Consider the following 13,569-nt stretch of genomic DNA (forward strand, 5'->3'; position numbering starts at 1 on the left):
TCATGATGACCCCATGTGTGTCATAGTAGAACTGTGCTCCATGAGATTTTCAAGGCTCTGACTTTTTGCAAGTACATCACCAGGCCTTTCTTTTGAGGGGCCTCTGGGTGGGTTTGAACTGCCAGTCTTTTGATTAGTAGTCAAGTCCTAGTCGTTTGCACCACCTAGGGACTCCTTTGATTATGGAACAGTCTCCTAGCAGTCTCCCTGCCTCCCGATTTTTCTCTGCTTCTCCGTTTTATCCTTTACACTGCTGCCAGTCATTGTCCTCAGATAGTTTGAGTTATGCCAGCAACTTTTCCTGAAAATATGCAGGGTCCCTTATTGTCTAAGGGGATGCGTCACAATTCCTTAGCTTGGTATTCAGGACTGCCCGAGGTCTGGCCACATTCTACCTTTCAACTCAATCTGTAAGCACATCTCTGCTCTCATATTGACTACTTGTTATTCCCTGAACAGAGACAAATTTTTACGCCAGTTAACTTTGTTCGTACTGTTTGCTCTCCTGCTATATTAAAACCACATTCGACCTTCAAGACTCTATTTAACTCTTATTTCTTTCATAAAACCTTCTCTGATCATCCGTTTCTCCGCCTGTCATTCTACATCATGTTGTTTGCTTCCTAAGACAACACCAGTGCCTTTATGCTTTTATGTTCACGTGCCTCTTGCTGCCCTACCAACTGTAAGTACTGGACAGCCTTATGCAGATAGTGACCGTGTCTTTCATATCTGTGTCTGTTGAACCCTTAGCTTTTGACAATGTATGTCATCAGTAAATGTTAATTGAGTAGATTATCCTAGGGGTTAAAGAGGTAGCAACACTGAGTTCAGATTTTTTTCTGCCCACATGTTTCCAATCCATATGTGAATAAATAAAACATCAGATGCTCTTTTAATCCTGGGCAATTAGGGAGCTGGTTAATCAAGGCTGTTAAAGGAACACTGGAGGTAAGGGAGACATCATTTCTCCAATCTGGAAAGGAACTTCCTGGTAAACAGTGTGGATTATTTTATACCAGGGATCCAGAGCCTTATAAGACCCAATGATTCCACTCATAACAAGTGCTTTATAACGGTCGCTTACTATCCTGAAATGAAATTCATAGATAATAAACCAACCTAAGCCAAATTAAAAAAAAAAAAATCAATTTAACATCCCAACAGAGAAATAAAAGGAAAGTAATTTATAATGCAATCATGTATATTTCAATATATAAATGCTAGGAGAGGGCAATCCTGCCCCCACAAATGTCCAAATGCCACCCTGAGAATCACTGATTGAGATGCAAATTGGAAGGACAGAGGAATTGCCTTTTTCGGGATCCAGAAAACCTACTGCTGACTCTGCGTGAATGTATTCAGAAGAAACAAAGTGATAAACAATTGGGTCAGTCTCACTAGAAGAGTGCCCTTGCTTCTTGCTATACTTAAGAGCAGAGAGAGAGCTGATCAGCATTTGAATGGAGGCTATGGAGGTCTCCTGGAGTTAGGACCACTAGGGAATTTGGGGAGGAGCACATCCTGTCTAGAAACACGGCTCATTTGCCTTAAAGAATATGCTGTTACCTGTTTATTTCTTTAAATCTGTAGCCTAGTGTTAAAGCAGTCCTGCAGATAATCTTCCGACCAGGAGTTATAAAATAAAGAGAAGCCCTTTGCATCCTCTTTTGTTTTCTTGCTTTGATCTCTCTATTTCTTTTGAATCTTCCTTTTTCTCCTGAATTAATAGCCAGGAAGATAAGTGGGACCAGAGTAGGCAGGCTAATACTATGGCTGCTAGTTTTGACGTTGAGGGCTAGGTTTGGGTGCCGTGATAACAGGCAGGAGATTTTCTGGGACTTCCTCGTTTTTTGGTGGAGGCCATAAGGTTGTCCCCGATCAGTGATAAGTTTCGAAAAAGACTGGAAACCATAATTAGAATCAAGGTTCATAACATTGTAGAGTTGGTAAGTCCATTAGCTATGTTAGACATCATATAGTTCAACCCTTTCATTTTACAAGAGGGGGAAATAAGTCCTCGGGAGGTTAAGCGACCCCCAAGATCTTTCAGCTTGTTAGTGTCAGAATCTGGCCTGGAGCCCTTATCAGCTGCCTTCGGGCCCACAGCTCTTTGCCTCATAACTCACGGCCTCCCTTAACTGCTGGCAGATTTAGCGTTTCCAGAACTCTGCCAACGCACAAAGCCCTTGTAAGCCACCTTTATTTCCTCAAATATTTTTTTCCCCATGGTTCCACTCCAGTCACATTTCTTCTAGTAACCTGTAGAACAAGGATAAATATAAAAAGCCATAAATCCTCATCCGAATTGTACTCCAGGATGTATATCTTTCTTTTCCGTACGTATCTATCTATACTCTTTACTTCCAGTCAGTTCTCCAGACCTTCTGGTTTGATTTGCTAGCGAGAGCACTGAACTAGTTTTCTATCTAAGGCACTGCGGTTTATTAGGTGGGTGATTATTGTTATTTTAAGTATCCATTTATTACAACAGGGGTGATAATATCTGTATCTCCTAGGGTTCCTGAAATAATCAAATAGCAGAATGAAAGCACCTTGGAAACTCTAGGACATTGACCAAGCATAAGATAGCTATCTTTCTTACTTTCAATGTTAGAATCATCGTAAATGCATTCTGGAACCACCCCTCGGTCATTCACTGTCTGGTGATCTTGGGAAACATGCATTTCCTCACTCTGCTGCTTTCTCATCTATTAAAGAGAATGACCCCACATTGCAGAATAATGAGGATTAGACTTAAGGCATATTCTTAGTACATGACTGGGCACAGTTCCATAAATGGGACGCGTATCAGCATTGTCATGGTAGCTATTGTTACTATTTTCCCAAAGACTCATTTATTCTGGCTTGCCCTACCATGTCTTGATACCCATCACATTTCCATGATGTATTTGGATGGATCATTTTGTTCTTATTTTAGAATTGCATCATCTAGACTTGCAGAGTTGTTACTGAACCATCCTCTAAGATTACCCAGTGGCCACAATGAAGCAGAGGAAGAATTCATGCTAAGATGGTGCTTTATCCATTCAGTCACATGCAAATGGCGGAAATGTTGAATACAGTATTTGATTGCTGAATGCAACTTTCACCTATATTGCAACACTTTTTATAGCATACTTAAACAAAATTAGATTGTTACAGGTGAATATCTTCTCTGATATTATTGATACATCCCTATACCATAAATAATCAGAAAGTAAAGAGAGTTTCTTCTGAGATACTTCACCTTAAGGCTGACATTCTTGGCAATAAACAAATGAGAAGGAAAATTGAAAAGGAAAAGAAAAGCTTTATTCCACATGCATTTTTTTTTTCAAATTGAATACTCTCATATCCCCACATCCCTTGTCTTCCCATTTAGAAGAGAGTCTTGCCTCTTGAACACAAACAAACAAAACACATAAATATAAATAATCTAGGATCAACACTGAATGTCTGTTGTCAGTTTACTGCTGACACGCTTGTGGTATCACCATTTTCAATTGTTATTTCCACACTTCTTACAAACATACAAGGGAAAAGGAGCTGTCTCATATATGTGAAAATATTTTTTAAAGCAATAATTTCCACCTTGTCTCTAAATCTTGGAAATCTGAATGGATGAAACTTTATTGTTTGTACTGGATTTTCAGGCATTTAGTCCCTTAAATAGACTGCTATATAATACTATATTCCACCTGAATATAACATTTGTATAATATACTCGTTTAAATTCATACATAGATGCGAGCATTTTTCCAATCTAAAGAAAATCAGACTAGTTCCAAATCCTGCAAGCAATCTGGAGATAAAAAATGGCTCATCTGTTTTTAAACACTAAAGCTTACTCTCTCCCTCTTTAAATACTCCAACCAAGGGCTAATTCCCACTCATTCTCTTTAAGTGATTATAGATGCTAAACTGCCACAATTATGTTGCTGCAAATGAATGTGGGGTTTGATGAATGTAGCTACAACAATCACAAAGCAATAGCGCTAAGGAGAAAAATGCAATAAACTATCATTTTTCAAATTGCCACACTGAAGCAAAATCATAACATACATACTCAAAAGGACAAAAAATGCCCAGCAGAGAAGATCTAGTAAAGAGAGAGTTTTATTGTAAATGGAAAGGATAACTTGGCATTTGAATGTCCATTAGATACATTAATGATTGTGCTTAGTTCCTTAGACTGTGTGTGTGTGACACATATTCTCTAGGACATGTATAAAAATATATGCAATTAATAAAAACATTGTAGAGGAAGTAGGTGAGATCATGAGCATCTGAATTTGAGCCTTGCAATTTGTTTTAATAAATGAACTTGGGGGAGCACTTTTAATTTATCTCTATTACTCTTCTCAATGAAGTCATCGTCCTCTTACAAAGAGTGCACTTTTACCCCACCCAGTGGCCGCCTCATAGATAGCCATTGCTCTCATCAGTATGAGAAAGCCTTCCCGGGGTGGGCTTAATACAGGATCCACAAGTGCTGAAGCTGCCCTGTGGCTCATTGGACAGTCACTTGCGCGAGGCTGTCCTTCCCATCGACAAGTCAGCCATCTCCCATGAGCAGTGGGGCAAACTCACAAGAGCACCAGCAGCTTCAAAGCCACCACCACATGCTTCATCACACAAGAAGGTCTGCGAGTCATGCGGGCATTCATCCAAAATATCGCAAAGGAAAGGAGACACACTTCTAGGGAGCTGAGAGTGGAGTGGTGAGAGGAAGAGAAGGGAGGCAAAGCAATGTATCGCAAAGAACAGATTCAGTTTTCACCCTGCACAACTCTATGATTTTGGCCAATTCATTTAACCCCCATCTGGTGGCAAAGTGGTTAAGCGTTTGGCTGCTAAACTGCTAACCAAAAGTTTGGCAGTTCAAATCCACCAGCTGCTCTTTGGAAACCCTATGGGGCAGTTCTACTCTGTCCTATATCCTATAGGGTCGCTATGAGTCAGAATTGACTCGACAGCAATGGGTTTGTTTGTTTGTTTGTATTTTGGTTTCCACGTCTTTTAAAACATGGATGATTACATTTTCCTTGCTTATACTTTATTGTGAGGGGAAGAATGACAAAATTTAAGTACAATAAAGTAACTAGGAAAAGATAAAAATCTCAATAAAAATGGCAAGAAAATATTTTATGTCTGTGTTCTGTAGGCCATATATTATTTTTCTCTCTGTTTCTCACATACATGTACACATGCACACACACAAAGACCTAATTCTACAATCAATACAAAACCATAGGAAAGTAAATAAAATGCATTGATAGGCTCCCCCTGCTGGGAGAGCAGGAGGTATAAGAAGTCTTACCACAAGGGAATATATATGTGGCTAGAAAGACTGTTGTACTTTCTTATTGTGAGAGGTATTTGTTTTTCTCATTGTTTCTACTTATTGTCCCAATTTAAGAAATTATTTCTAAGGAAATGAAATGGGTTTTAGAAAATCTTTTTCAGATTCTACATACTAAGATTAATATAAAAGCAATGCCACCATTGAAACCACTTCAGCAAACTGAAGAAAGGAAGACACTTGCTTTTTCACTGTCTAGGATAACAGCAGGAGGACTGAGCGATGTCAAATCGTCCTCCAGAGGTTCAACAGCCGGTGCAAATGAATACAGACTTCTCACCTACTATCCTACCAAATTCTCTCAGAACACGGATACTTCTATGATCTCCAAGTTTTACAAGAAGATCTGGTACGCCCTTTTAAATAGGATTTCAAGTATTTTCCTTGACCCATTCATTCAGCTATTCATTCATGCATTCATTAGAGAGTGACTTACTGCACTTTTAACTTGTGACAAGGGCCCAACTAATGGAAAGACAATATTCCCCCTCCCCCATAGAGGCTGACGGTGTAATGCTTGAGACGAACAGTAAGAAACACTGAATATGTCAAGGTAAGGAGATAGCTAAGCCAAGGTTTTGTGGGAGAACTGAAGAGGAGTTCCTGGCCCAAAAACGTATAGCTGGGACTGCTTTCCCAACACTGTGTAATTTGCATTGTTGTTGTTGGGTGCCGTCGAGTGGATTCTGACTTATGGTGACCTCATGTGACAGAGTAGCACTGTCCCATAGGGTTTTTGTGCCTGTAATCTTTATAGAAGCAGATTGCCACATCTTTCTCCCATAGAGCAGCTGGGTGGGTTCGAACTGCCAACCTTTCAGTTAGTAGCGGCCAGTTAACTGTTGCACCACCAAGGATCTTTTGTCATTTGTATTAAAAAAAGAAAGATAAGAAAAAAAGTTGCCGTCAAGTTTATTCTGACTCATGGTGACTCCATGTGTGTCAGAGTAGAACTGTGCTCCATAGGATTTTCAATGACTGATTTTTTGGAAGTAGATCACCAGGCCTTTCTTCCAAAGTGCTTCTGGGTGGACTCGAACCTCCAACCTTTCCATTAGCAGCTGAGCGGGTTACCATTTGCACTAAGTCTTAGAAAATGAGAATGATTCTAGCTAAAAGTCTGTATCTGTCATATCAGATGAGGACCCTCTCATGTCTGGGGTTCTTGATAAATCTATGGTTCTCAAAGTGTGGCCCAAGGTGCCCTGGGGTTCCTGAGACCTTTTCATTTCAATGGTCTATGAGATTGTCTCTTTCTGACTACGTATCATTTCATGTGCTTGTTGGCCATTTGTATACCTGACTTACTTTTACTGGGAGTGGAGTGCCTTCTAATTTGCTGTAATCTAATTTTTACAACATTGCTCTGAAATTTGAGAAAAAAAAAAAAGCATTCAGAATTTCTTACTGTGGGCTAAATCTTTAATGCTAATTGCCTTGTCATTTTTTTTTTAAACAGTCACATCCTAGAACTGAATTGGTCACGAATTGTCCTCTGCTCAGTTTATTGTCTGTTAAACATAATTTCATGCCCATTTTCAATATCACCTCATTACAGAGAGACAAGTGAATTGAATTATCAAGGACCGTGAAAATCTAAGTATTACCAAATAACAATTGTCCATTTTAGAGAAAGATACCTTTAGTGTATTTGCTCAAGTAGTGAAATTGATAAAAGACTAAAATGAGAATAGTACTGTTATGACACTGTTGATAATGGTATCACTGGTTTACCAATAAAGGCTGTGTTTTATGTCTTAGTTTCTCCAGATTCAAATTGTATATATTATAATCGCCATGCCTGTTTAAAAGGGAAGGTGGCACCATCTCTGAATTAAGATAATGGTTTTATTCAGAAGTCTTTTGATGTATATGTAACATTTTAATGATGTTCAAACATTACTCTTACATTATAATCAATATTAAAATGCTATATTTATAAGCTAAAAGAAGTTAAGTACTTGACTGATATCATTTTCCTTATCTAAATCCTTGCCTTATTAATTTTTAACACTAAAGACAAATTCTGGAAGATTTTAAGGGCTAGGCAGTGTTCAATCAGGTGGACTCTCACAATTTTGCGAACACTAAAGCATTCCTGTCTTAGGCAGTACCTTCACCTGCCTGTATTTTTCCCACACTCCTTTCCCAAGTCTGCTATTTTCAATCTTAAATTTATTCCTTTAGTTACGTCAATAAATGTAGGACTAAGTCACCAGAAGGTTTTGGTTAAAACACATCTCCATTAAATACAGAGTTTTTTGAGGGGTTTCTTCTGATTGATAAAAGCCATTTAAGGGAAACTCATCTATTCAAATAAATCACTGACCTACTCTTTAATGGGTTTAGTCAGTTTAGACAACTAATTCTTCCAACGCACCTAAGAGAGCTAGTTAATTCAGGGGATAAAAAAAATTAAGAAGTCAAACAAAGAGTTTAATTGAGGTAACCATTGTCTGACTGAGTTTCAGCAAAAACAGATGAACCATTGTGGAAATGCACAATGTCTCAAATTCCTTATTGTTGACATGGCTACCATGGAGTCACTAAATTCAGCCAGTGGTTCTGTCAAACTTGAACTGACACAATTACTCAGACACTGCCTCCAGTGTTCAAGGGTTTTCTCCAAAGAAGCCACTTGACTTCTTGAGATGACATGATCACATGCCATCAATTAATCCTATATTCAGAAAAGAGTTAACCAAAAGGAATGTACTTGCTAAGTGAACTAAAAGAATAATCAAGTAAATTAAATAACTAAATACATTTAAAGAAAGACTTTCAAAAATTAAGTAATTAAAAAATGAGAGAGGCCAGGTATTAAAAGAAAATGATCAACACAGAACTTATCTGTTTTTAATATTATGTCTGTATAGCGCACTATTGCAGAAAAAAAAGGGATGTTTTAGTAGCATTATTTGTGTACATAGACTCATAAAACACAGTATGATGTTGTAATACTTTGGAAAAAATAAGTGCTTTGGAAACATAAAAAGCAAGCTCAATTTTAAATATAATATATGCTTTAGGATATAGTCTAAGTGACTTATTAACTTAGGGTGGTTTAGATAATGCTAAAATATTTAAATGAAAAGTGAACAATGTAATCAATTGTGTTCATATTTGGTTTATGAGATACAAAACCACTGGATTTTGAGTCATTTTATTCAGAGGTTTGATGCTCTATAGGTAATTTTTTTAAACAGAATTATCCCTTACTTTTAACGAAAAAAAATATTTAAAAATAACATTGAGTGGGTAAATGATCAGCTTCAGCTTAATCATAGATAAATTTGCTACATTCTTCTGTATTAAAAAAAAAAATCTTTAGGCAAACTGTAAAACATCTCCCTCTATCCTACTAAGATTCATAGGAGAGTTTAGTGCTAGACTTTTTGACTAAAAAAAAATCCTGCAGTCAAGATAAAAGATAGTCTTCAAATCAGTGACCTCCTTCTTAGTGCCATCATATAAAAGACAATCGAGCATTTCTTTCTCTTGCATTTTGCTGTTCTCTCAACAGTGCTCCCCTTTGAGCTCTTGTTCAGAACAATAACAAGAAAAAATTCAATATTGTGTATACCCACACATTCCATTTCTGAATATTTACAAGAATGCTCCCCTTTGAGATCGTGTTCAGAACAATAACAAGAAAAAATTCAATATTGTGTATACCCACACATTCCATTTCTGAATATTTACATTCAATCTCATAAGTGACATCTACTTTAAGGAGCACAGACACCCTTTGAGGAATTTTACAATGCTTACTAACATTTAACTGATGGGTAACAGGCACCTCCTCCAAGGCAGATGGTACTCCTACTCCTCATTTCTCCAGCTTCACAATGGGGTGCATTTTCCCATACTTCATGTCTCGACTCAATACACTCACAGTCAATTCCAAAAAACAATTCCAGTCATCAATTCAATCTTTACAAATGTGGGATTTGCTTACTAGTCTCAGTGTTCTCCAATTTGCAAACACAGTGAAACCTTTGAGAGCCAGAACTTGATGAGACTGCCTTGTTTTTCTAGGCTTGGAAAGTTTTCCGCCTTTGACCGGGTGCACTCTTACCACGTTTTTATCGTTTGTTTTAGTAGAAAATATTTGAATTTTCCTTCTCTGACCGTTTTCCACCTTATACGGGTTCCTGCTTTAACAGGTTTTACTGTATATTTGTACTTACATGTATGAGAATCCATTTATTTTTTAATACAAATATTACATTAAGAATAATCTCATTGGCTAATGAAAATGTCAGCAGTGTGTCTGTAAATGTCTGGTCTCATATATTCCTTGTTGTTGTGTGTCCTGGAGTTGATTCTGACTCATTGTGACCCTATGTGACAAAGTAGAATTGCCCCATAGGGCTTCCTAGGCTGTAATCTTTTTGGGAGCAGATTGCCAGGTCTTTTCTCTTGCAGACCCACTGGTGGGTTTGAAACGCCCACCTTTTTAACAGCCAAGGTCTTACCCATTGTGCCACCAGGGCTTCTTCCATATATTCCTAGTCCTTACATATATAAATTAAGAACAGAAGTACAATAATAATAATATATAATGATATATAGTATGTATATTAAGCTTATAATATATAATTAAATGAAATATAAAATTAAATTTAAAAAATATAAATATACGATTAAATAAAATCATTTAAAATGAAATAAATGAGGATAACTTTATAGCTACATTACATTTAAAAAGCCTATTTACAGACTTTTGATTATTGCTCATTATTTTAAGGCAATGACTTCTAACTTTAAGCTACAAAAATGCTACTAAATTTGTATTTTATTTATTTAAAGTTTATTAAACAATACTGAAGAAAATAATTGTAATTGCTGCAAAATACTTCTTTTTGGACGAGACATATATTTTGTTCACAACTTTTCATTATTAATGGTGCATTTTATTGCAAAACTTGAGCTAGACATTTTAGTATTTTCAGAGAAATTGTATTTCTTCTTGTGAATGATCTAAGACTATGCTACAGACTAAACTAGAAATGAGATGTATTCCGCCTATCATCACCTAGACATTAGAGAGTGAGTGTGAGTTTGTTATTTCAGTGATTCTTCTTCCTTATGTCTCTTTTAATAGATAAACGACTAAATCTGTCACCTCCCTCAAATATTGGCTTGAAAGCCAGTTTCTCAATTAGACCTACTCTGACAACCCTCCTTCATTACAAATCTCTCTCCAGGATTCTTCCTTTGCTTTCTTTTCCCCCATAGTTGATATCACTTTCTAAAATACAACATATTTATTATCACAAAATATTACCAGCTCTAGAAACACAAGTTGGTGAACAACTTTTAGTAAAATTCTAAACAAAATAAAGGAAAATTTCCTTTGATGTTTACAGTAGCTGCATCTCTGGAACTCTCAGTATATTAAAAACATGCAAAAAAAAGTTAGGCTACATCTAAAACGGGATCATGTTTTCCACTCAGATAATCATAAACATTTAACTGATTTTCACCCATCTGAATTCCAGAGAATTTTGAATATCCTGGCAGAAGAGACATTTCGATATGTAGGTATTCCTTGCACATTTCACAATTCGTTTCGCCCGTCTCCACCCAGTAGATGCCAGTAACATTCACCAATCAGTTGTGACAACAAGTAGCCCGCCCGTAAAACACGCCAACCCTCTTAGATGTGGTGCTGCTCCTGTTGTGTGCTTCACCCTTTGGATAGTCGAGAGACATTTTCTCCTTTACATCAAGAAGAAATAAAGACCAGGAAAAATGCCAGCAATTTTTAAGTTTGGTGGTAGAAATTGGGGTGCATTCTCAACTAATGCTTCTCATCTGACCCGTCTGTGAAGCAAGTTCTTTTGCTGAAAAAGCAGTGAAAACTAGAATAGATTTGAGGAAAGTTGAAAAGATATACAAAGCCACCATGTGGAAGAAGTAAGAGTGCAACGATAAACATTCACATACAGTCAAAGGTCCATCTGTTTAGAGGAGGAGCCGTAATCTTTGTAATAGCGTGTTTCTTTCTAGCATGTCTAGCATCTCTCAAGAATTAGAGAGCTTTCAGCTTATTCCTAAAAGTGGCTAAAACTAAAGGGGAGTACCTGTGTGGTGCAAATGGTTAACACATATGACTGCTAACTGAAAGGTTGGAGATTTGAATCCATTTAGAGTTTCCCTCAGAAGAAAGGCCTGGTGATCTACTTCTGAAAAAATCAGCCATTGAAAACCCTATGGAGTGCAGTTCCACCCTGACACACATGAGGTCGCCATGAGTTGGAGTTGACTGGACGGCAACTGGCACTGGAAAAACTAAAGGACAATGAGAAAGAAAAGCCGAGGACAGTCACAAGAGCAGATTAAGCAATAAATACTGGCATCTGTGTTGGATGAAAAATGACAAAAGAAAAAGGTCTTGAGAAGAAGACAAAAGAGGAATTCAGGGTTTGAGTTCTCAATGATGCTGAAAATCAGGAGTGATGGCAATAATGGAGCACTTGGCTGTTAACTAAAAGGTTGGTGGTAGGAACTCACCAGCTGCTCTGCAGGAGAAAGATGTGGCTGTCTGCTTCTGTGAAGATTACAGCCTTGGAAACCCCATGGGGCAGTTCTACTCTGTTGCTGCGAGTCAGAATCAACTCAATAGCACACAACAATAAACAGTTAAGAGATCTGGATCATGTGGTAAACCCAAGCCCGTTGCTGTTAAGTCGCTTCTGATATAAAGCAACTCTACAGGACAGAGTAGAACTGCCCGATAGGGTTTCCAAGGCTGTAAATCTTTACAGAAGCAGACTGCCACATCTTTATCACTCAGAGTGGCCAGTGGGTTAAGTCACCAACCATTCAGTTAGCAGCCGAGTGCTTAACCACTGTACCACCAAGGTTCCTGTGGATCATGTGGTTGTAGAGGACACTTGAGTTGCTAATTTCAGAGAATTAAACAATTTTTGGAGGCAAAGTCTTACTCTGAGTCTTAACCCTTTCAAGACTCAATTATTTTCTCCTTTGAATTTTTTGTTGATCATATGTGTTCACTGATGAAAGTATGCTGATTCCAAGGACCAATTCAGAATAATTTGTTATGAGTCATGGATTTGGACACTCATTATCTGGGATCATATATGTACCAGCAGCCTCTGGATGACATAAATCCTGCCAATATGAGTCAATGATAAAATCTTTTTTTTAATTTAATTTTATTTTTTGAAAATTTGCAAAACATGAGTAAAACATGAAGGCACCTGATGACTGCACAGTCATTTTTTCTAGTCTCCTTCTTCTTAGCCTTTTTATTATTTTTCATTAAATTGTTCAAACCATGTTGCAAAGTATTCTTCCTTACCGCAAAAGCAGTACTTACAGCCCAAATAAATAAAGCCAAGGGATTTTTTATCTCAGGAAAATCACCACTACTATGTGTTCTTCATAACTTCAAAAACAGTGACTAGAGACAAAATAAATAAAACTAAAGGAGCTTGAATTGCAGGAAAACTACCACTACTATGCATTCTTCATAGCAAAAGCAGTACTAACAGCTAAGAAGCAGGAACAGCTGCACTGGAATACTGTAGAACTGCTCACAGCGGTGCATTCCACTTGTTACACGTGGAAGAAATGATTGGGCCCTAAGATTGAATGCAGGGTAAGAATAACTTACAGGAGTTCCAATATCTTGAAAAGTACCACTGCAATGCATTATTCTTTATTGTAAAGGCATTATTTTCTGTTTAGAAGCTAGAAAAGAAGGGAGCCAGTAACACCTGGAAATAACGAAAGGGATAAAGGAGAAAATGGCCACTATGCCTGAATGAAGACTGGCAATAGCTTATTCGAGAGATAAGTACATTCTCATAAGAACATACTAACTGGGAAACATAGTGAGGAGGCTTATCTCACAGAAATAAAGACAAACCTGTCTAAAGTTTAGAAAATTCACACATCCAGGAGGCATCACCTAAGACAATGCTCAATCAACACTAAAATGAGTCTCCCACTCAGGATTTATGAGTTTCACTTACTTCAAAAGCCTCCCACATTGATGCTAAACATATTAAAATCAGGCTACCCACTGTCTGTGGTCTTAAAACCTGTGAGCAGCCATCAAAGATACTCCACTGATTTCACCCCTTTGGGAGCAAGGGAGAATGAAGAGAACAGGATATGAGGAAAAGATTAGTCCAAAGGACTAATGGACCACAGCTACCAAGGCCTCCACC

This window comes from Trichechus manatus, unplaced genomic scaffold (genome assembly GCF_000243295.1).
Source record: "Trichechus manatus latirostris isolate Lorelei unplaced genomic scaffold, TriManLat1.0 scaffold00246, whole genome shotgun sequence".
NCBI classification, from domain to species: Eukaryota; Metazoa; Chordata; class Mammalia; order Sirenia; family Trichechidae; genus Trichechus; species Trichechus manatus.